Source organism: Mus musculus, chromosome 13, assembly GCF_000001635.26.
Source record: "Mus musculus strain C57BL/6J chromosome 13, GRCm38.p6 C57BL/6J".
NCBI lineage: Eukaryota > Metazoa > Chordata > Mammalia > Rodentia > Muridae > Mus > Mus musculus.
Window position 1 is genome coordinate 102,459,702 of NC_000079.6, and position 24,626 is coordinate 102,484,327.

The 24,626-nt window shown below is 39.7% G+C and overlaps 2 long non-coding RNA genes across 2 annotated transcripts; both read right to left on the reverse strand.

Moving 5' to 3' along the window:
* Positions 1 to 9,631: 9,631 nt before the first annotated feature.
* Gm41045 lies at positions 9,632 to 19,973 on the reverse strand. Its single transcript, XR_873882.1, has 3 exons — positions 19,878 to 19,973; positions 11,244 to 11,379; positions 9,632 to 10,481 (listed from the first exon to the last, which is right to left on the reverse strand). It is a non-coding gene; the product is annotated as a predicted gene, 41045 (long non-coding RNA).
* Positions 19,974 to 22,492: 2,519 nt separating this feature from the next.
* Positions 22,493 to 23,883, reverse strand: Gm29870. Its single transcript, XR_382840.2, has 3 exons — positions 23,786 to 23,883; positions 23,283 to 23,362; positions 22,493 to 23,085 (listed from the first exon to the last, which is right to left on the reverse strand). It is a non-coding gene; the product is annotated as a predicted gene, 29870 (long non-coding RNA).
* Positions 23,884 to 24,626: the final 743 nt, after the last annotated feature.

The window sequence follows — 24,626 nt, forward strand, 5'->3', positions numbered from 1 at the left end:
GAGCAAGATGCCGAGGAGGCACATCTTGAGCCACAAGCCACAAAGCAAATAGAGTGAGCTAGGAGGAGGCAGGTGGCACGAGTCTTTAAACTCCAAAAGTCTGTTCTCATGGGGCATGCTTCCTCCAGAAGTTCCCAGTGGCTCAATCTATCCAAAGAGTGCCACCAACTGAGCACCAAGTGTTCAAATGCCAGACAAAAGGGGGGCCGTGGTCATCCTAACTACCACACTGATTAAGTGCTGACCGCACTACAAGAAACACAAACTAGAAATACTTTCTCTAAACAAGAAATCAACAGTTATGTTTAATCATGTTCTTAGATGATCGTACTCTCAGATAAAACACTTGATTTCAGTTTCTTAGATGTCATTGCAGAAGTATTAATTTTAATGCCAGGGAGGAAAGAGAGATTGAGAAAAGGGTATTTGATGTGCATTGATTTCCTTATTCATTCATTAGTTTGCTTGACAATTAACTAGCTCACAAAGTACAAGATGTGGGAGACATGACTCTTTATCCTAGGGAGAAATCCCTAGAATACAACTATGGGGTTTTCACCACTTACAAAAACAACAAAATGAGATCCAGTTGTTAGCCAAAGACATTAGTGGTCTTTGAGTTACCAGGAACCCTTCTCTACAGAAAGGGGAAAACCCTGGGATACCTGAACACATGCTGATAATTCTGCTGGCTACGGATGTGGCTTCAGTCTAAACACTTGGTAATGTATAAGATGTGATAATCCTCTTTACAAAAGCCAGACAAACATATGATGTGTCCATATTGAGTCCCTAAGCTTTGTGATTGATGGAGCCTAATGTAGGGTATTTAAGACCACTGAAGCGGATCCAGGGTTGTGGTTGCACCCAATAAAAGGTAACTCTCCAATGGTGTCACAGAAGCAGAAGTATGATATCCATGACTCCTGATTCATTCACCTCAATCATCAAAAACAAACTCATTGATAAATAATTTTAATGGACTGGGATGGCCTCTGCACAAAGGGGAAATCCCTTTATAAAACCATTAGGACACATTTCTTTAAAAATAGAGCCTCTAAGATTCTATAATTTTGTGTGGTGATTTTGTGTTTTAAAAATTCGTCTTTTCCTATAGCCTAAATAAGTTTCAAAAATTTAAGTGTGCTTAGTCCATTGATATGGCTCCCTGGATGCCACGGAGCTATTTACATGCAGAGCTGAATACCTGAGTTTGATCCATAGGTTCCACATGGAAGCAAGAGGGAATGTCCTGAGCTCTACACAAGGACTACAACACTGATATCTTACACTCACTTATACATAAACAAACATGAATAAAATAAAACAATTGTGTTGCTTAACTGATAGTCTCATTTTCTCACTTTTTCATTCACTTGGCAAAAAGAAATTTATCATGATGTGCCAGACATCATATTTATGAAGGCAGGCTAAAAACCATAGCCCCTGTCGTTAAGGGTAATTGTCACACAGGGTTTTTCCAGCTGGCCCCAGTAGAAATGGGTCTTATGGAAGACAACATCACTCATCTTGGCCATGAGTATACCAGAGCAAGATAACGGACAGGTAAAGTAAGAATGCCCAGGGGCATATGGGACCAGCAGTTAATAAACTTTCCTGTTTAAGGCTTAGTTAAATTACACGTGAATTTATACTTTTTTCTAGCATTATATCACACACACACACAGCTCTTTTATTGTTTGACAGCTTCATATGCCTGTATAATAGTTATTAGCCCTTTTTAACCCTACTCTCCTTCTTCATGCCTCTCCCTCTCTACTTACACCCTTCTTTTCAACAGTCCCAATGTGGGCTACTGAGCTTAGTTAGGGTTACTTGGCCTAGTATAAGTCGGAAGTAATTCAGTGGGGCACAGGCTACTATCAGCAGCTTACACTACAGAGGAAAGTGACACTCTCTCCCCCAACCAGCTCTGTACTGAGTGTGTTGGGTTTTGAGGAAAGGCTAAAACAAACAAAAACAAACAAACAAACAAACAAACCACAGAGAACACTAAATGTGGGATCTATGCAATCTGCTAAAGCCTTCCTAGAGGTCTTATCTCTGAGCTGTGCCCCAAGGCTGGTATGAGAACAGTCTTGTCTTTTCAGAAAGGAAAATCCAACTGTGAATCCATCCTGAAAGCAGGTATACAGGAAGAACCATAAGGAGAAGGCGTGGCTATTCTGCTGCGCAGATACCCCAGAATCACCACAAAAGAGGCTTTGATACGTGAACAGAAAATGTGACTTCAGTTACAACAAAGAAAGACAGCATTCATTTTCTGTCATGAGATAAAGAGCATGCTCTTGGCATCTTTCTGTCCCCATACCAACATCCTTAGCAGGAATGATCTGACAGAGTTTTTTCTTATCCAAGAACTGAGGTTGAAAAGATGAAGGATGTGACGGAAATGACCTGAACTGAGGACAAGGGGAGATGGGCTTGGGGTAAGGCCAATACTCAATCAACCATTTGACCTATGAGCTAGTCTTGCATGAAATTTTCCTAAATGAGCTGTAGAACAGAAGGAAAATGAACCCTGAGTCACCTTGAAGTAGGTCCAAGACACCTCAAGTTAGTGACACCACTCCTCCAACTTGGAGAGACCAATGGCCAAGAAATCTCATAGGTCTCATGAAAACTGTGCAGAGCTAGTGACTTTACTCTTAGAACCGCAGAGAAATACCCCACCACTGTCCCCAGCCTGTATTACTGGGACATGCTATGCCTGACTGGATGGGAAGACAGAGAGTTTTTCATTCACTACAACTACTTTTTTATTAGTAGTAGTTAATATTAATTTGTTTTCAGTCCTAATTATACACTTTGGTAAATTTTGAAACACATATGATTTCATATAAACACTACTCTAGCAGAGCACACAAATATTCTTACGTTCTTCACACCCTGAGACCTCTCCCCATTGTGTCTTTCATTCAATTCCCACCCACAGAGGTAAGGAATTCTCCGTGCATAGAAAGTGTGAATCTGTATAACTTCATGACATCTGAAGCTAACTTCTCTCTTCCACATACTGCTTATTCCCAACGTTGTTACCGGGAAGTTTTAGGCTCTGTTCCCTTTGTGTGACTATATTCCACTATATGACCAACCACCATGCTTTGTACATCCCTCTGGGTTGCTTCGAGCTCTACCCTGGTAAGAATAAAGCTGCTATAAATTCACCTAACTCATTTTCTATGGAGGACAATTACGTTAATTTATTTTGGGTCAGGATTGGAAAGGATCGAGAAAAGGAGCAGGATTATGTGAACTTAACAAAACCATTTAAAATGGCCATCATTGGGAAGAGAGGCCCCTTGGTCTTGCAAACTTTATATGCCCCAGTACAGGGGAATGCCAGGGCCAAGAAGTGGGAGTAGGTAGGAAGGGGAGCAGGGCGAGGGGGAGGGTATAGGGAACTTTTGTGATAGCATTTGAAATGTAAATAAAGAAAATATCTAATTAAAAAAAAAGTCAAATCATTTCCCCCTTCAGAAGCTGTAGCAATTAGCCTTTCATTAATGATAGACGACAATGGTAGTTGTTTCACAGTGCCAGCAAAACTTGCTGCCAATCATCACTTTAATTGTGTCCATCCTGGGAGATACTACAGTACCTCATTGGGGTATTACTCTACAGTTTCCTAATAGCTAATTGATTCATGAGTTTTTGTGTTTATTCCTATTCTATTCATTTTATTTGTAAAGAATCCTTTAAAATTGTCCAATTTTAAGCTGTCTTTTTATTATTGGCTCACATGGATATTTTATGGTTTAGTCTCTGTTCTGAATATAAGACGTTTGTCCATTAAACATTTTGGAAATGCCTCCAGCCAGCTCTTGGCTTCCCTATTTAGTTTTTAGTGGATCTTCTGTTTAATATATGAAAGAGAAGGTTTGCTTAATATTTTTCCATTCAGTGTCCCATCATCTTATATTATGTGCTGAAAATATGTCTTTATTGAAAAACTTGAAACATTTGTCACATGTCAATTACAAAACTCACGGGACAATTGCTGGACTTACTTTGCTCCGTTAAGCCACTTCTCTAGCTGTAATCCTTACCGCCCTGTTTCCTTTAGGACTGTGGTAGACCTTGAAGTGAGATAAACTAAATTGTCTCACTTTGCTCTCTTCCGGATGCTTTATACCTTTTCCATAAATGTTAGAATTAAGTTGTTAATTTTATATCAACAACCCTGATTTTTAATCAGTATTATATCCAATTGTTGGAGAGAGAAACCTAACATACCATCATTGCATGAGCCAATCTTCCTTACAAAAAAAATTGTATCTTATTTACCTATCCAAAAGAGATGAAGAAGGAATTGACTCCAAATCTCACCAGGATACTAAACATCCTTCTACATAACTGGCATTATATTTATGAGTGTGAATAGCATGTGTGCAACCTGCAATTTCCTTTAAATCTTCTCTAGATCACTTGTCATTCCAAATACAATCTGCATCTTGCAAACAGCTGTGCTGTATTATTTAGCAGATAATGACAAGGACAGAGGCTGAACATGCTCAGCACAGATGCAATTTCTTTCTCAAATGCTTTCAATCCACAGTAAGTTGAATCCGTGGATACAGACACACGGACACAGAACCCCAAATGCACAGTACCTTTTCTGTACTTAATCAGTTTTTAAGACAGTGTTATAAATAAACAAATTTTACTCTAATCCTCGGTTTATCTGCATCCCACAAATGTTGTTATTTGTTTGTGTGTTCATTTGTTTATTTGTTTGTTTCCTTTTTGTTTGCTTGCTTCTTTGTTTGAGACAGAGTTTCTCTGTGTAGCATTGGCTGTCCAGGAACTCAGACTGTAGATCAGGCTGCCTCTGCCTCTCAAGTACTGGGATAGGAGATGTGTGCCAACACCTCAGGATGCCTGTTCAGTTATATACTTATTCAGATTTCCCTTCTGAGTTCTTATTTGATCCGTTGACAAGTATGTTACTCAATTCCCAAGCATTCTGGGCTTTTCTAAGCATTCCTGGCTCCTTGATTTCTTGTCTTTTCCCTTAGTAATTTTAATTTTTTAAATTCAAATATAATTATATCATTTCCTACCCTTCATCCTTTTAGCCTCTACTGTGTGCCTCCTTACTTCCTCAAAAATTCAGTCTGTTTTTATTATATAATATATATATATATGTGTGTGTGTGTCATATATTAATATATATTTATATATTTTATTAGATATTTTCTTTATTGACATTTCAAATGTTATCCCCTTTCCTGATTTCCCCTCCGAAAACTCCCTCCTCCTATCCTCTTCCCCTCTCCCCATGCTCACCAACCCACCTACTCCTGTTCCTAGCCCTGGCATTCCCCTATACTGGGGCATATAACCTTCACAGGACCAAGGGACTCTCCTCTCACTCATGACCTACAAGGCCATCCTCTGCTAAATATGCAGCTGGAGCCATGAGTCCCACCATGTGTACTCTTTGGTTGGTGGTTTAGTCCCTGGGAGCCCTGGGGGTACTGGTTGGTTCATATTGTTGTTCCTCCTATAGGGCTGCAAACCCCTTCAGCTCCTTGGGTCCTTTCTCTAGCTCCCCATTGGGAATCTTGTGCTCAGTCTAAGGTTGGCTGAGAGCCTCCACCTCTGTATTTGTCAGGTACTGGCAGAGCCTCTCAGGAGACAGCTATAACACGCTTCTGTCAGCAAGTACTTGTTGGCATCCACAGTAATGTCTAGGTTTGGTGTCTGTATGTGGGATGGATCCCCAGGTGAGGCAGTCTCTGGATGATCATACCTTCAGTCTCTGCTCCACACTTTGTAACTCCTTCCATGGGCAATTCTCCCCCTTCTAAGAAGGACCAAAGTATCCATACTTTGGTCTTCCTTCTTCTTGAGTTTCATGTGGTTTGTGAACTGTATCTTGGGTATTCCGAGCTTCTGGGCTAATATCCACTTATCAGTAAGTGCATACCATGTGTGTTCTTTTGTGATTGGGTTACCTCACTCAGGATGATATTTTTTTTTGTTTTATTTATATTTGTGTGGAAAGGGGGGGGAGATTAGGGCTAAGATACATTGTTAATTTATAGCTCAGCATACGAATGTTGCTAAATGTTCTGTGAAATGTTGAAAGAAGGTTTATCAAAATATACTTTATAAGTATTGATTTAAACTGGATGGTTTTGTTCATATCATATAAGCACACGTGTGGGTTGTATTTTCTGTACTACCATTGTCATATGCCAGGATACATGTTGCAAGTTTAACATTCATTAGTATTTTACATCAATTGTTTGTCTTTTAAATAAAGTTACAGATGTAGAACTTTTTCCAGCATTTTTTTTTCTGGCACTGTATACATACAACCTATGCAGATTTGAATTCGTGAGGATCTGAATTTCCAGGCAATATCATTCAATGGCAGTTATAAGTTATTATCTCAGGTACAGGTAATAAACACACACTTGTTCGCGTTAATCGTTCCTGTAAAAGAAGAAACCAAAGCTTTGCAGTGTCTCAATTTTGAGGTGTTATTCAGTTCACATCATGATTAACACTCAATGCCCATCATAAAACAGATAAGCATGTCCTTGCGGCCACGCTTCCGGTGTTTTCGAGGCCACTGCATTTTGCATGCAGGGATTATTTTTGTTTGATTTTGAATCAGAAGGGCAGAGTCAGGGAGGAAGAAGGAAGGGTGAGAAAGAGACATGTTTGGATAGGCTTCTTAGGCTGATGCCATCCTTTCCTTGGAACGTTAAGGATATGACTTTCAAACCCTGCTTAGGCCAATCACATGATGGGTTACATCTCAATGACTCATCAAGCATGCTTGTGTGATGGATCAAAGTAGAAGTACTAAAGGTTGTGCAATTGGGTGTAATTAGTATGAATACTAATAACTCAAGAAGACAGGGAAAGGAGTTCATTTGAGGACTAAAAGCAATAGTTTTCTAAAGGAGACAGTTTATGCCAAACTTTATGCTTATCTGGAGTGAAAAACATTTTCAACTTAGAGCACCCCAGTTCCCTTCTCTTGGTCCCCTGATTCTATTTAACACTTGTTCCAGAACATTTTACAGCCATTCAGCAGCTAGCATAGATTTCCCTGCCCGAACTGAGAAAATATGATGACACAATGTTCTCTTGCTTAGAGTTTCAAGGAGAAAGTGTAATTATGTTCTTGAAATGTTTCAATTTTATTTGTTCTATAGCCATAGCCAGATAAGAAACATTTATTTTTAAGGAGAAAAAAACTTCTCTATTCTTTCTTCCTAATCAAATGGATAAAAAGCATATAGCATTCTTTAAATGGGTGATATAAGCAAATAATGATGTATAATTTCTCACAGTGGTTTGACTGATTGGTGTCATCTTCATAGATATTAGCAGATGATAGTTAAAGAAAAGAGCATTGGTGCTGTTTGGACAAAGTAGGTGGGGTTCAGAGATGCAGTGCTGCCTTGGGGTTTCTCTTGCTGTGGTAAAACATCACAACCAAAAGCAAGTTGGGGCAGAAAGGTTTTATCTGAGCTTGCAATTCTTAGGTCACCAAAGGTAAGAGTGTGGAATCAGGAACTGAAGGAATACTGCTTCGTCACTGGCTGGCTTGCTTGCTTGTTGCTTGCTTGCTTTCTGGCTTGCTGATGGATTGCCCAACCTGCTCTTTTTTTATAACTTAGAAGCATCTGCCTATGGTTGCCACCACCCACAGTAGGCTGGACCTTCCAACATCAATTATTAATCAAGAAAAGGCATGATGTGCTTGCCCTGTTGAATAAAGTCCTTTCCTCAATTGAGATTCCTCAGATTTCTTACTGATGGAGACACCTGCTCCAGCACAGATAACAGAGAGTTGGATGTTCTTAAACTTGTGTACTCCAGGGATGTTTAAATGCTACCCGTAATATCAATTACTATAGCCTTAATAGACAGTCTATGAAGGTTCTGTATTTAAATTTTCAACTTTGAGCAATTAAAAAGAGCAACAAACTGCTTTCAGACTTTTAACTCTGATATGGGAAAACTCTTTTTTGTTTTTACCTAAATCTGATGCAAGTTGGAAGAAAAAAAACTTCTCAGAGCCAGGAGATGAAAGAGCAGAGAGAATGCCTTTTGGTTCCTCCTAAGACATTTTTTTGTTGTTGTTGTTGTTGAGATTTGGTGTCACTGGAGGACAGTTCCATTCTTAGGGTTGACTCAACCCTGGCATCATTGTTGACGCTTGCATTTTGTAGCTCATCAATCTCAGGAAATCTTGTTGCTTCAAGTACATCTAGAATCTGGACAGTTCTTATGAGGGCCATTGCTGTCACTAGCAATCTACCATCTTCTCAGCAGATGCCTGCATTAGCCTGTTTCCAATTTTTACTTCTCTACAGCCAAGGCTCAACCCAACATCTGGGACAAACATTTTAAAACCAGTGTAGATCTGCTCAAAAGTCTGAAATGGTTTTGTTTGTTTCTTGTTCATAAAAATGCAAAACACAATAAGTCTCTGGACCTAGATGCATGGCTTACATCAACTGACAGCTGACCCCAATGTCATCCCAGTGGATGGTGCAGAGCCCAAGCTATGCTCACATGCAGGACAGAATAGGGTACTTCATACATCTAGAGGGTGATGGGGCTTTATGAGGCCAAAAAGTCTTCCTCTCTCCCATGTGAATGCCTTCTTCTCACTGGTGAATAATAAAAAATTCAGCAAGACCATATAACTTTAATTTTTGTTAGATAACAAAAACATATATTACTGGACTTTTCTGTATTTAGAAGTATGTGAACTTCTCTTCTTGCCAAAACACTGAAGCAGATAAGAGGCAGTAAAGAGAGAAATAAGTACAATAAAAATCTTACACAGTAAAGACTACAAACTTTAGCTGAAACATTCTTTTATGAAAGACCCAAAGTAAAAATGATTCATTCAAAATGACTGCATTAAAAAATGTAATGACCATGTAAAAATTCATTGTAAAAAATAATAGCGTATATTTATTGTGGTACTTCAAGGAATACAAATACATAAATATAGTTTTTCATTAATTTTCAAATATTTATAATAAAAGTATTTTTGAAAATAAGTCACTGTCTTCCCTTTCCAAAACCCATGATTTTATGCCTTGGTGTGTATTCTATGCTTCTGTTGAACCCATTGTCAAGTTTAAAACAGACTCCAGTGAAAAATTAATTAAACTTTAGACTCAATTCCATTCTTTATTTAGGTTAAGGATGTTTGACAAAAACTAATTGTAGATTTCTGTAAAATATTTGAATAGGAATATTCTATTTAAAAGATTAAATATAAAACATATAATCTCTGATTATGTCTCCAAATCTGACAACCCAGCTTTCTGAGCAAGTCTGTCCAAGCTCATGCATTCTCCCACCGGAAGACACAAGATACTTTTTCTCTAGTATGAATTTGCATAAGCATTTTTTCTAGATTCATTGCTTCTTTCTTTCTTTCTTTCTTTCTTTCTTTCTTTCTTTCTTTCTTTCTTCCTTCCTTCCTCCCTCCCTCCCTCCCTCCCTCCCTCCCTCCCTCCCTCCCTCCTTCCTTCCTTCCTTCCTTCCTTCCTTCCTTCCTTCCTTCCTTCCTTTTTTCTTGCCTCTTTTCTTCATTTTAGAACATGAAAAACTAGTCACAGTAAGAAAGTTGCCCAAGGAAACACAGCAGAGCATGACCCTCTACACTCACCTCTCAGTAAGTCACATCCTAGTTTCCTGAAGCCATTTTAGAACACAAGGGATAAGGCAGGCATTAAGAGTGTTCTAGCATTAGAACCAACTCGAAGCCAGAAGACTGGGGCAGTATGGAAACTGAGCCAACAGGCATAATTGAACATACTTAGAAGTGAGGGGGGGAAGACATCTTCATCGACCAAACACGTTGTGCCATAGGAAGGAAAACAAGTTCTATCTTCTGTGCAAACTCCATCAGGTTAACAGTAGCTGCCTGGAGAACGTGTTCTCTTTGAATTCAATCACAGACCATTTGAGAGACTTTATATTCCACATGCATATAAAGTAGGAAGGGGAAACACACACTACATACTTCCTAGCTATGGCTGTGTTATGTAGTTCACTTAGATCCAATACAACTCAAATATCTGGTCAATGCAGATGACAATTGTTAATTGTAATCAATCAGGGCCATAGAACAAACTTGAGGCTGAACTGCAACCACAGGCCAGAATGATATAGAGCTTTTAAGCTTGAAAACCATGAACAACTATGCCAAGTTACATTTACGTGTTTCCACCAATCAGGATTTAGGGATGAGGGACTTCCTTAGGAACATGTCTTTGTAGTATATTTATCCTTTTCTCACTAGCTGGTTTATTCAACCAGGTAGGGGCGACGACTTCCTTATCATTCTTGTCTCAACTTGCCAAGCAGGGTGTCAGTTACCCAGGGAGGTCTTGGGGGGAGCTTTATTTAATCTCTATTCAAAATGGCAATATTATTCAAAATGGCTTCAGGTTGGTTTCTTCTTACAGCTGCAGGAAAAAGAAAGAGACAAACAGCTCCTGAGACCTTACTCTGCATCACATGCATCACACACATCCTCTAATTGAATATTCATGATTCCATTGAAGTAAAATTTAGACGCTAAATTTTGGACATAAAGAAAACCTTTCTCTGAGCAAGTATCTGATTGCCACTTGCAAAAAAGGGGGGTTAAGAATCATAACAGAGACATAGGAAAGTGCAGACTCTAGTGTGCAGTGACTATTTACACACCCTAGTAAAGTATGTGAGTCGGTGCCTATCGCTCAGGAAGGACCTAGGTACTCAGTGACCTGATAGGTCACTATTTATAATGCTTTCATCATCCCTTACTCTTGGGTATGATGTACAACCTGGATTCTAAATTTCCTTTCTTTGAGATATGCTTTAAATATTTTTCCCTTTGCAAATCATTATAAAGTTCAAAAGAAACTTTACATGCAGCTAGAGTCAAGAGCTCCGGGGTACTGGTTAGTCGGCCATCACTGGAAAGAGAGGCCCATTGGACTTGCAAACTTTATATGCCCCAGTACAGGGGAATACCAGGGCCAAAAAGGGGGAGTGGGTGGGCAGGGGAGTGGGGGTGGGTGGATATGGGGGACTTTTGGTATAGCATTGGAAATGTAAATGAGTTAAATACCTAATAAAAAATGGAAAAAAAAAAAAAAAAAAGAAACTTTACTCAAACTTTCTCCTTGCTCTTCCTGGACTAAAAGGTTATTTAAGAACAACAGACAAGAAAACACACTCACCTAGGACAGAGCTCATTATCAGCTCTGTTGGTCCCTGGACCTGCATCTTGTCTCAGACATGTTTTTCCTCTGGGCCTTTGTTTACACCACAGAAAATTTGGACCCACAAATGCTGTGATTTCTCCAAGTTCAAAATCTACTCAACAGAAAAAGTCAAGAAGGCTTTACTATATTAAACCTAATAACAGCCAGTGCTGGTGGGAAACAAATGACAAATGTTTCTTTTGTTTCTTGCTTTTTTTTCCAAATCATGAGAAATATTTCAGGACTTATTTGCCTCCTGCTACCTGAAATCCTTTGTTAGAGACAGAAACTCAAAGAAAGGCAAACATTCATTCAGTGTTCACATACCAAGCACTAAAAAGAAAGGTTATTTAATGTTGTGTCTATCAAGCATGAATCTGCTCTACATTTCTGAATAATGATAGTGCTTAAGTTAAATATACAGTGCCAGGTAACAGTGATCCTAAAAGTTATCCAGATAAATCTCTGAGGACAGTAAAAAGAGGCATGTCACTTCTTGTGGAACCATGAAAGTAATAGTAGCTCCATGCATCAAAGCATGTGGGCTGGCCTTCAAATGGGAAGTTATGATTGGAGACAGGAGAATAAACAGGAAGGAGGTAATACAAGATGGTCCACAGTTAGCAAAGCTCAGAGGTTGGAAAGTGCACAATGTAAGAAAGGTTTGTCTGGGATGAGATAACAGTTCCTGAAAGGAAGTAGTGGGAGACAAAGGAGTTAGGAGTTTATTTTTAACATTCAATGTTTTCTAATTGAAAAATGATATTCAGCCATCTTCCAGATTATGTATTTGTTGAATATCAGATAAATTGGGAAAGAAATTTAAAAAAAAGAGAGATGCTGAAGATGGGGAGGATTAGAATCACTTCCAAGATCCACCAAGTACTAACAAGAACCCAGACTGGTATGACTACAGTCACAACAACAAAAGTGGGACAGATGAAAGAAGTAGTAGAAATCACAAGGTCTACTAATATCTAGTGCATTCTCGCTATGCACTATGCTGAGAAGACATGAAGAACTCATTTAATCCTAACATTAATCCAACAAGGTAAGTTTTGATGCATTCAGTTTCACACATACAAAAACCAAGGCAAAGAAAGGTTCTAAAAGGGTGCCTATGTTCATCGCTTATGTTTCTAGAGCCACCTTGCTTATCCATTCTGTAACATTGCTTCTCTGTAGAAATGAAGCTGGCATGCTGATGGATGATCCTCTTGGAGAACTATGACTTATATCACAATGAGTAAAATTACAAATGGATATGACCATCCGTCTTAGTTGTCAACTTGACTGGATTGAAAGTTGCCTGGGAGATGAGCAAGCCTCATCTCTGGTGTTCCTGTGAGGATATTACCAGAAACAATTAATCATGGGGGGGGTGTGATATGATGAATGGAATAACTCATTGAAAGATTCCCATATAATGGCATTATTGACAGGTGATAAAAATGAGATATGAGACCTTTTGGAGGAAAATGTCACTAGAGGTGCATCCTTGAAGGTTCTATCTTTCCCTAAGTTCCTTTCTCTAATTCTCGCTGATAGAAGGTCCTTCCACATAATCACACCACCAAGCAAAACCCCAGGAACACAAAGCCAAGGACAGAAGCCCCTGAAACCATGAGCCAAAATGAATCCTCCTTCACTTCAGTTGTTTCAGGACATAACTGATAAAAATAAATGCCCTGATTACCCAGAGCATGTGCTCACATCATTAGCTATTCTTTAGTAATTGATCAGCTCCACTGACCAGAGAGCAAATGCCCTCACTTATCTGCATGAGTCATAAGTAACTGTGTAAACTATATAAGGGAAAGGGGTTCCTACCCAATCCCCATTCTGTGATGGCTAATTTTGTTCTCAGTGAGAAGGTGTTGGAGTTACCTTTCTTCACTTTGTATATTTTGCATTGTTAATTCTGTACTAGCAGAGCAGTAAGTCAAGGCAAGATTCTGGTATTGTCATTTTTATTTCTACTTTGTAAATCTTCGTCCTTCCTTAACTGCCTAAAGGCAATCTAGAAGTGGATCAGAGGTTGTCTCACTACTGATTGGTTATAATAAAGATCTTGACAGCCAATAACTTGGGAAGGAAGGAGGAGGGTGGAATTTCCAGGCAAAGGAGTGACACAAGGGAACGAAAGCAGAAGCCAGAGAATCAGGAGGTGTCCACTTGGAGGGGAACAGACATGGAGCAGAGATGTGTAAAGCTAGCCACTTGGTTGTTGGCCAGAAAGTTGGGTTAAAAACTTATAGAGGAGAAAGTGGGGGAAAGCCTTGAAGATATGAGCACAGGGGAAAATTTCCTGAACAGAACAGCAATGGCTTGTGCTGTAAGATCGAGAATTGACAAATGGGACCTAATGAAATTCCAAAGTTTCTGCAAGGCAAAAGACACCGTCAATAAGACAAAAAGACCATCAAAAGATTGGGAAAGGATCTTTACCTATCCTAATTCAGATAGGGGACTAATATCCAACATATATAAAGAACTCAAGAAGGTGGACTTCAGAAAATCAAATAACCCCATTAAAAAATGGGGCTCAGAACTGAACAAAGAATTCTCACCTGAGGAATACCGAATGGCAGAGAAGCACCTGAAAAAATGTTCAACATCCTTAATCATCAGGGAAATGCAAATCAAAACAACCCTGAGATTCCACCTCACATCAGTCAGAATGGCTAAGATCAAATATTCAGGTGACAGCAGATGCTGGCGAGGATGTGGAAAAAGAGGAACACTCCTCCATTGTTGGTGGGATTGCAGGCTTGTACAACCACTCTGGAAATCAGTCTGGCGGTTCCTCAGAAAATTGGACATAGTACTACCAGAGGATCCAGCAATACCTCTCCTGGGCATATATCCAGAAGATGCCCCAACTGGTAAGAAGGACACATGCTCCACTATGTTCATAGCAGCCTTATTTATAATAGCCAGAAGCTGGAAAGAACCCAGATGCCCCTCAACAGAGGAATGGATACAGAAAATGTGGTACATCTACACAATGGAGTACTACTCAGCTATTAAAAAGAATGAATTTATGAAATTCCTAGCCAAATGGATGGACCTGGAGGGCAGCATCCTGAGTGAGGTAACACATTCACAAAGGAACTCACACAGTATGTACTCACTGATAAGTGGATATTAGCCCAAAACCTAGGATACCCAAGATATAAGATACACTTTGCTAAACATATGAAACTCAAGAAAAATGAAGACTGAAGTGTGGACACTATGCCCCTCCTTAGAAGTGGGAACAAAACACCCATGGAAGGAGTTGCAGAGACAAAGTTTGGAGCTGAGACGAAAGGATGGACCATGTAGAGACTGCCATATCCAGGGATCCACCCCATAATCAGCATCCAAACGCTGACACCATCGCATACACTAGCAATATTTTATCGAAAGGACCCAGATGTAGGTGTCTCTTGTGAGACTATGCCGGGGCCTAGCAAATACAGAAGTGGATGCTTACAGTCAGCTAATGTATGGATCACAGGGCTCCCAATGTAGGAGCTAGAGAAAGTACCCAAGGAGCTAAAGGGATCTGCAACCGTATAGGTGGAACAACATTATGAACTAACCAGTACCCCGGAGCTCTTGACTCTAGCTACATATGTATCAAAAGATGGCCTAGTTGGCCATCACTGGAAAGAGAGGCCCATTGGACACGCAAACTTTATATGCCCCAGTACAGGGGAACACCAGGGCCAAAAAGGGGGAGTGGGTGGGTAGGGGAGTGGGGGTGGGTGGGGGACTTTTGGTATAGCATTGGAAATGTAAATGAGCTAAATACCTAATAAAAAATGGAAAAAAAAAAGAAAGTTGGGTTAAGCTAGCTGGGAGACTACCCTAGCAAAAGGCCTAAACTTTGTCATTATTTATACCACTGGTGAGTCTGAGAAAATCCCACTATGAAAAGGGGAGTGGTTTTCTTACAAGTAAGCTAAAGATGTCCATAGAAAACCCTCCTAAATTTCTCTTAACAAATCAAGCTGGCTCATGGGCATTTCTTTCTACCTCTGCAGCATAAGACCCAACTTAAACCAGTGATAGGGAATACCATGTCCCTGCAGAAGGACATGCCACAGGAACCTGTTTTGGTGGGGTTTGGGGATAGTCTCCGACTCTTAACTTTCTTTTTCTCAGAGATGAGATTTAAAGAAATAAGCAGTTCCACTGTGGAACAACCTATCAATAGTCTATATTTACACATTCACCACACTACTTTCTTACTCATTTATTTTATTGCATTTGTTATTGCCTAGAAATACAATGATGTAAGAAACAGGAAATAGTAGGACAAAGAAGTATACGGAATGATTAAAAAACAATCTCTAGGAGTTGAAATAAATCCCAGCTACATACATTTCAAAATGCAGGCCATTGTCCTAACTGTAGTCTGACTTCAGTTTTGTATCACGTTCTCTAGCTCTCTCACATCTATGTTCCAGCCAGTGAAATTCAGTGCAGCAAAGAGCACTGAAACAATTTCTGCATTTTGAAAGGCTAATCTTGACAGCAGGTAATATATATTACTTCATGTTCTTCCTTAGGGAAATATTTCCCCTGTCAAGGTTATTGGGGGCTGTACTCTCTCCCAAGGTTAATGACTCTATGATAATCATAGACAACTCAAGTCCAGGAGGCAAGGATGTGTCTAAAGTCCTAAGAAAAATGTTAAATGCTGTGGCCTTCAATACAGCCCTTAAGACTGTTGGAAAGAACTCTGAAAACACGAGTTCAAAACCATGTAATTTCTCAACTATGCAAAATATAAGGATGCAATGTGAATTAACTGAGGGGCTTCACAGATCTAAAAGAATAGAGGCAGCTGCACGATGAGCCAGCTTGTGAGAATGATACAAAAGCAGCCAGATACAAAGGAAGGCAGATTCCTGAGTTCAAGATCAACCTAGGACAGAGTGAATTTTAGACCCAGATGTGGTTGGGAGCAGTCTCAGAACCAGATTTCACCCAGCTAGCTTATTGTCTGTGCTTACAAAGGCAGGCAGATCTCTGAATTCATTGCAATGGTAAGAAAAATGTGCTTGCTGTCTTCCTAGGAGTCAAGGGACTAAAGTCAAAAAATGGTAATTCATGGAATAATTAAAAGGGAACCTGAGGTAGATGATTTAATTGATATGTAAATGGAAGACTTGGCTTTGGTCTGTGAGAGCTGAGCTAGAAGGATAAGCTGTCTGGAGATCTCCAGAGAAACCTATCTCAAGCAGAATTTATGGCCGTCAGCTTGTACTCCAGTATTGACTTCAAGTAGTTCTTTTCACTGCTTCTGAACACCCCTTCCTCAGACACCCCTCTCCAAGATGAGGCTGGTCGTTGGCAACAAAACCTACCTTAAGGTTTTAGAACAGATGCTTTCATGTATTAAGCATTCAAACAGCCATTCTCAACCTGTGTGTGGTGATCCCACTAAAAGGTTGAATAATCTTTTCACAGGGGTTATCTAAGACCACCAAAAAACACAGATATGTACACTACAACTCATAACACTTAACAAAATTACAGCTCTAAAGTAACAATGAAAATATTTTGTTTTTTGCAAACCCATAGGAAGAACAACAATATCAACTAACTGGATCCCCAGAGCTCCCGGGGACTAAATCACTAACCAAAGAATATACATGGAGGGACCCCATGGCTCCAGCAGCATATGTGTCATCTGGCACCAATGGGAAGGGAGGCCCTTGTTCCTGTGGAGGCTCAATGCCCCAGCATATGGGTTGCTAGGTTGGTCAGGTGTGAGTAGGTGGGTAGAAGGAGCACCCTCATAGAGGCAGGGGAGGGGGATGGGATAGGGGGCTTGTAGAGGGCAAACTGGGAAGGAGAACAACATTTAAAATGTGAACAAATAAAATAACCAATGAAAAAAAACAAAATAATTTTTTATTTATTGCAAATATTAAGTATTAAAGGGAAAGTTTAGAACCACTGCTCTAGACTGTCTGAGAGTCATTATCCATGGATAGCATGTCCTTGCTAAAGATTTCCTCAGGATCAGATACTCTGCTAGGTAAGGGTAAAATTCCATGCCTACCCTCTAAAACCAAGGTTAGCACACTGCTACTTGTTGATGCATGTTTTTGCTTAGGTACTGTCTTAGGGTTTCTATCGCTGAGATGAAACACCATTACCAAAAAGCAACTTGAGGAGACAAAAGGGTTTATTTGGCTTATGCGCTCATATCACAATTCATCAACAACAGAAGTCAGGATAGGAACTCAAGAGGGGCAGGAACCTGGAAGCAGGACCTGATTTAAAGGCCACAGGGGAGTGCTGCTTAATGGCTTTCTCCCCATCGTTTGCTCAGCCTGCTTTCTTATAGAATTCAGAACCACCATCCTGGGGATGGCACCACCCACAATAGGCTGTGGCCTCCTCCATCAGTTACTAATTAAGAAAATGCCTTACAGACCTGCCTATAACCAGATCTTATGAAGTCATTTTCTTAACTGAGGCTCCCTCCCTTAACATAACTTTAACTTCTGTCAAGTTAACATAAAACTATTTGATCCAGACCCCAAATTAATAATAACTCATGTTTTTGAAGTGTTGTAAAGAAAACTAAATAATATATAACAAAACTACAACATTTACTGGGTGATATTTAAAGAATACATGCCATATGCCCTATCTCTATAGAAAATGAAATGGCTAGGTAAGGAAGATGTTTCCAGACCAGTGAGGGAATTAAACATTTGGGGTTATATTTGAAGGAGGATTTATAGTGTTGGTAAGAGTTCATCTGTCTCAAAACACAAAGTGGAATAAACAAAGGGAACAGAATCTCTGCTCAAACAGCAGGGCAGGGTGGAGCTCAGCATTTGCTCTCAATTGGTTGCTTCACTATAGATATTTCTGTATATAAAAGGCAGAGTGAGATGGAGTGGGGAATGGAAGGGGTTGAGAAATATTAAAAAGGGCCTTGCGATTTGACTAAAGACTAGAACTTCACCTGGAGAGTAGTTATCACCAAAGACTTTTTAAAGGAAATAATTAAGAATTACAGCCAATAATTCAAACAATGGTACAAGACTGAATTGTAAAGAGACTTTAGCTTTGACCTCAGATGGAGTAAGAGGGATCAGACCTAATTTTCTATCTGATACAACTTCAGGAAACACTAGATAAAATACACAAAACAAGCTTTTCAGAGATAGACAACAGGAAGTTGTCCAAAGTCTGTCTGGGGGAAGAAGTTATATGTTCCAGCACAATAGGACAAAGATATAATCTGCAGTGAGGAGAAAGGTAAATGAATACCAACAGAGACAGAGAGAACAACGATGGAATTTGTGAAAGCCTTTTTCCCAGGTATCCAAACACAGAAGTAGCAGAGGCATACATGCATATCCTCACCGTTCCCACGCCACTTTACACACCAGAAACAGAACTTTTACAGACAAAAGACAAAGTTGAGGGTGAAAAATATGCTATCTAGAAATCACAACACCCAGACACTATGGAAAAGAGTCTTGGATTAAGCTCATTGAGTGTACGTTTAACAAATAGATACTCTGCAGAGACCAGCATGCAGCAACACCTCAGGTATTTATATTGAGTCACATCCCTGAATAAAGCTGTCTGTTAATCCAGACATACACATCTTTCCAGGGTGGGATAAGAATAAAAGACAACAAGATTTCATATAGCTGAAATAGGGAAACAATGGTACTCTGAATGAATAGTTCTGTGTTGTAGGGTACACTACTATGCACCTGCTGTTCGGCCACAGGAAGATAAACTCTTGAATTTCTAGGAATCCCTCATCATCATCTCTGGACTTATAGTAGCTTTTGACTGTGATTTTACAACTCTCAAGAGAGAAGTCGACATGATAAAGTGCTCATTTTCATACAGCAATGCATTGCCTGCTTGGTGTGAGATATAAGCAGCTACTAATATCGTCTACTTCATTTCTAATCACCGGGGATAGACTAACACCAAGAAAACAATTTAGCAGGATATCTCAGGGACAAAAGAGAATAAAAGAACAGAAGAAAAATGATAGGCGTGTGTCCCCCCAGAGGACAGAAGTGATGAGTGAGGGATTTGGGTAATTGAAGATTAGCCAGTGACTTAAAATAGCATGCTTCTCAGACCCTTAATGAAACAGGCTTCTTTTTGAGTTTTGAAAGCTCTGGTGGTTTTTATTTTTATTGTCTCTTGTGTTCGGTTTCTTTCTTATGTATGTTCTTGCCTTACTTGAAGCTTTCGTCTACTCCCAGAGTGTTCATAGTTCTCAGACCTCCTACATGAAGCTCCTCAAAGGGATTCAGCACTCAGTTCAAAATACAAGGAGACAGAGGAGTTTCAGTCCTGAATAACTGCTATTTTAAGAATCACACCACACAATCCAGAAGAATGAAATGACTCAAAACAGGCAACCCCCTGAGGAAGCATAACAATAAGCCATAAAAAGTAATTAAACCATTCAGAGTATACTCCAAAGAGGTCACAAGAATTTAATTATGAACTTCATAGTTACATCATGAAAATTTACACCAACACCAGAGGCAAGAAGTCACCAAGCTGGGAAGGACATAGTTACATAGTGCATCTTGTCTTTCACAAGGAATTACTTACTAGTGGCCTCTCACGGAAGCATCTTTTCTTCTGAGTAGCTTTCACAGTAACTTGTTCAAAGCTCCTGCAGTGTACACTGGAGACACTGATGAAAGCATAAAGACTTTATATTTGATCTGCTGTGAAGAAAAGTAATAGCAATATATTCACGTTCATCATAAAATACATCGTCATCATAGCACCAGCCTGGGGACATGCCAAGCAAAACACTGGTAATTGATCAAATGAGCAAGGTAGGCAGGGTTTTATTTCCAAGATGCATTTATCTTTACTGCATGTGTGTAGGTGTTTTGCCAACATGTATATGTGTGTACCACATGCATTCCTGGTACCTGCAGAGGTCAGAAAAAGGCATCATTGCCTCTGGAACTGGAGTTACAGGTGATTGTTAGGCCAACTTGAATCTACTCCCTGAGGTTGGAGTAATCTAGCCTTTTTCAAAACATGTAGCCAGGAGAAGAGGTTCATGGTAACAACAAATTATAACTTCTTAGGATGAGAAAAGGAAGGAGGGTGAAGCTTGTGTGACAGGGATGAACAGAAGAACACTGAAAGAATTGAGCCTTCTCTGTGTTTTCACAGGGGAGACACTAGATGAAAAGATTCTGGGGGGTTGAAAGGACTCCAGAGAATGATGGAGGGATCCACACCAGCCACACTGAAGTTTTCTGTACCTGCCCATTCCAGAATCACAAATAATGAGTGACTTACCGTTGTATGGACCTACTACATATGTGTAAGTCATGTGTCCCCTTAGGGAGTAGAAAGGAAGGAAAGAAAGCCAAGTACACAATTGCCCTTGGAGAAAGTCTTAAGGAAGAGTCTCTGGACACCTCTGCTTAATAACTGTGAGACAGTACTGAAAATCATCATTTCAGATCCAACAACTTAAAAAAAACATTGTTTTTTTAAAAAAAAAAGAGTATAGCTGATATCCTTGCCAATTGACACCTATGGCATGTAAGACAATAACATATAAATCTATCATAGCAAGTGCAACCATGAGTGTAACTCTTTTTTTTTTACACCACCCCCCACAGAAGCACTTCTCATAATTCGAATGTGAGAAATTTGCCCATATACACTTCCCACATACAGCTCCTCCCTGCTACATGAGAGAACAAGGCAAGTGGTCTAAATGTAAGCAAGTCCAGACAGACTGAAATATATTCTTTCAGCTAAAAAAATTTTATGGGTTTTGACCTTTAATAACATGTGTATTTGATACCACCCATTTAGCGCTCAGACATACATTGTTGTATCTTATTAAGGGTTTCGCTAAATTATAAGTTCTTTGACAGAGTGTATGTTCCCGTAGGGTAGGTATTTCATTTCCTCTTGATATAACTTGCCTTTTCAGGTTAGAGCAAATAAGGAGTTCTACACTCTCTTCCCTCTTTTCTTTCTTCCTCCCTCCCTTCCTCCTATCCCTTTACAACCCAGTTTTTAAAAGATGTGCGCTCCAAAATTTTATCTATAACCTTGGGCTCAAAAGTTAAGCCAAATTTCCCACTCCATATAATGCTTGAGTTAATAGTAGGTCTCTAAATTAGCTCACAAAAGACTACTTAACAAATAAGACAATCAATGTAAGTTAGCTTTTCCATGAACCAAAATAGAAAGATCATACTAATAAAAGGTTGCCAGAGTCAATTCATAATCCCATGGTTTCCTACCACGAAGAGTGTCTTTGAAAACTAATAGCATTCAGTAGTCACTGTGGCAGATGGTCTACAGTGTTAAACCATTGAAAACTAAAATGCCTGCAAGCAGAAGATGGGTGTTCTAGCCTAAAGTGCCTGTCACTCTCGCAATCAGTAGCATTAAAAAGAAAATCTTTACCAGTGTTTTTGTTGGTTAGCATAGCAGTTTTCAATAACAACAATCAGTGGTACCACTGCATATAAGTTAGTGTTTCATTATGATTTGTCAAGAAAATCTTCACATAGGGTAATTGAAAGATGATGTAGCGAGAGTAGACAGAGCCAGAAAAGACCTGTGTACAGCTTTTCAGTTAGTGAAGCCCATATATTTCAAAGAATTGCTATGTACGTAAGAACTATCCCCACTATAAATACATGAACTAACACTTGTTCAAGTACTTTTGCTCTCATCCTTGGTGGAAAGCATCTCTCTGAAGTTTAGGATAGAGAACCCTGACTACCTATGGCGTGCTACTCTTTGCCTTGTGTCATTATCTATGTTAGACATGAAAGTAGCTGTAATAGTCCATCCTTTCCCTGTTTTTTTTCCACTCACAACTAACCCTTAGAGTAAAATTCAAATTGTCACGTGGAAGAAAGGGAATGCTTGCTCCCAACCACTTGCTCTTGTTAGCGTAATTAACCAAAAATGGTTATACTTCTGATGAACGTACCCTGAGATGCCTCAGCCATTCTCTTCAGCAACAGAGAAAATCACTAAATCACTAGACCTAACTCCTCAGCCAAGCTTGAATCAAAGAGTTGATCTCTAACATCTGGATTGCCAGCACTGCAAAACTGGCTCACAGCTGTTTCTCAGTCACCAACACATTTACTCGAGGTACACTGGCTAGCTGATTCTGACTGTGTCTAAATTTTGTCCATAAGTGCTCCTATTGAAATCTTGATACTGATGAAAATGTGTATAGGATGAATCTAGGGTAAAATGAGCCAAAGACCCAAGACTGAGCCTGTGACTCCAAAAAATTACAGGATGGGAGAGGAAGACAGAGCACAGTAGAAATGTGGGAAATGAGGAAAAGAGTTTTAAAGGGTGGCAGGATAGGGGGATAAAATTAAAAGAAAACTATTTCTAAGACAGGGAGGAATAGTAAACCCACCAGAAAGTGGTACTGATGACTAAAACAGCAGCTGATTTGCTTTCAGAACATTCTTGATAATGAGGAGAAACTGTTTCTAAGTTGGACAGAGATTCTATCCTACACTAGTCACTTGTAAAGAGAAGGATAGCATGTGACTCCCCTTCTTTGGAATGAAAATTTGAACTACCACAATGACCTGGATATCGTGAGGATTTCGCTGCTGGTGACCCAATAGGTCATGCATGATACCCACAATGACACAGGAATTCACCTCCTTGGAATGACTGCAATCTCAGGAGGGTCACATATCTTGGCAGTGATGTACAATTGTAACTCTCGCATATTCATCAGCTTCACACAGCTTGGACCACAGCAAATGACAGATGCAGGTACAATTTGATGCTGAGAAGAGAAATTGGAAAGAAACCAACATCACTGACTTGACCTGCCCAACTGCACTAGAGAGCATGAGATCTGAATCAACATGATCAGGACACAGGGTTTCTAGTCCCTCCCATCATGGGGCCAATGATGTTTATATATTTGCTTCTGTTGTCTGTCTCTACTAGTAAATAAAATAAAATTGAAACCGAGTCTACCTGTAACAGGCAGGGCAAAGGTCCAGCGTTCCCATCCAAAGCACACGTTTCAGGAGCTACAGGTGCCTTGTCATTTCATTCTTCTCCACGAAACAAAAGGAGTTAAATAAATTATAATTCTCTCCTAGAGTAAATTACTTATTGCCTTCCCCCTGTGACGCAGGTCCACTGTGTGCCAACTTTAGGTATTTCTTCACTGATGTTTCTAAAGAGTTTGGCTTTGGTGGATCAAACTCTTTCTTCTTGATTTTAAAGATTTGTATAGATAAATACCTCACAGACTAGAGTTCTTTTTGGACAGTTGGACAACAGCTATATACGAAACTCTTAATCATAATAAGGTGACACAATAAGATGTCACCTTAAAAGAAAAATACACGCTAGCAGATCAAACAATATGTCTTTCCACGCCGTGCTGCACACAGGCCATGCTCTCCCTACCACTGTCATAGAAGTTCAGAAGTATGCAAGTTAGAAGTTAAGAAAAAAAATTTTAAACTCACAGAAAAGTGACTGATTTGCACATTTCTCTTTCCAAACTCTGCACTCTTCAGTTTCAAATTTCTAACCAGAGACATATGGTTGGTAGTGGAAATGACTTCTTGTTCTTTAAAAAACAAAAAACATTAAAAAAAAAAGTTGTTGGATGCTGTAGAATTGTCACTTCTGGGAATATAAGAGTTCTGAGGCGCAGTGCTGTCCTTTATGTAAGCAGATAGGGAATGGGGAAGGAGAGGTGAGCAAGGGCAATGGGGGAGTTCGTTCAAGCTCTGCAATAATCTAGGCATGAGAGGAGTCTTGAAAGGATATGATGGTGGGAAAACAGATGATGAAAAGAGGGAAGGAAGAGGGGCAATGTCAATGGCATGAGACCCCAAATGGAAGAGATCTGAAAGAAAGGTCAGAGCATAAAAACTTAACTATGGGTTACAGTGAGTCTGGGGACGTGTTCAAAACAATCACGGAAATCTAGAGCAGAATGTAGCGTTAAGGCTACTATTCTGTTTCAAGAAACTGAGTAATGTGGTGTAGTGTTTCTCTCTCTCTCTCTCTCTCTCTCTCTCTCTCTCTCTCTCTCTCTCGTGTGTGTGTGTGTGTGTGTGTGTGTGTGTGTTTGTGTGTGTGTGTGATCATTTTTCAGCTTACTGAATTGGAAGGTAGGACTTGGATATCTGGAAGAGGGAGAACTAAAACTCACTCTGAAGGGGAATGCCATGTAGAAATGGCAGATGCAGGAATGGTCATCCACAAAAAGGAGTGACTGCAGGAAAGGGGGATCCCTTGTTGAAGAAGCGTGACTTTGTTGTTTTTCGTGATGATGAGAACATTCAGGGTTCTACAGCC